Below are 786 nucleotides of genomic sequence, written 5' to 3'. Positions count from 1 at the left end.
TGATTTATTGGGCTCTTGTGGAAAGTTCAGAAGTTTGAAGTACAGTATGTGTGTATACATGTGGTCCTCTGTGGCCAGGACCGCTTAACTTCAGAACAACATCCATCTCTTCCAGAGTGATCTCTTTTAGCAGTATTTCTAGTTGGCTGGCCCTTCTCCCCTCCCCCCAAAAAAACTTACACCCACTTCCAGTATCGCGCTGGCATGAAAACTTAGAACACCCCACAGTTCAGATGTCCGTCGTTAACAGCCAGAACACCTCCTCCTTATCTAAAATTTATATCCCCTCTTCATCTAAAATCACAGTAATTAGTCGCAGTGCCCATGCTGGAAGCGGAAACCCCAGGGAAATTCAGAACTGGAACAGCCTACCTTCATTTCCCAAGGCATACATTTGGTTAATTGGGGGAGGGTAGATGCTCGGGGGTGGGGGGCACATTTTTAAGTGCTTTCGAGAGAAGTTGTAAGCCGGGACGGGCCCGGCGGGGGGAGCCGGGGGCTGCGCATCGCTCCGGCCTGGGCGGCTGAAGGAGTCGCAGAGAAACGTGCCGGGGTGCCCGCAGACCGGGAAAACCTCCGGTAACCCCCCTTCACCACCGCCCGGCGGCACCTGGCAACCGAAACGCGCCTTTGCCCCCCGCAGCGGGGAGGAAGCGGTTTCGGGGAAGCCTCCTCTCCCCACGCCGACCCCCGGCTCGGCGCCCCCCCACCGCCGCGCCGTCCCCGCCTGCCGCCGCGCCCGGACCGGCGGCGGGGGCGGCCCTGCGAGGCGGCTCCCCCCCCCAA

The sequence above is a fragment of the Calidris pugnax genome, unplaced genomic scaffold (genome assembly GCF_001431845.1).
Source record: "Calidris pugnax isolate Ruff unplaced genomic scaffold, ASM143184v1 scaffold95, whole genome shotgun sequence".
Lineage (NCBI taxonomy): Eukaryota > Metazoa > Chordata > Aves > Charadriiformes > Scolopacidae > Calidris > Calidris pugnax.
This window is presented reverse-complemented; position numbering follows the sequence as displayed.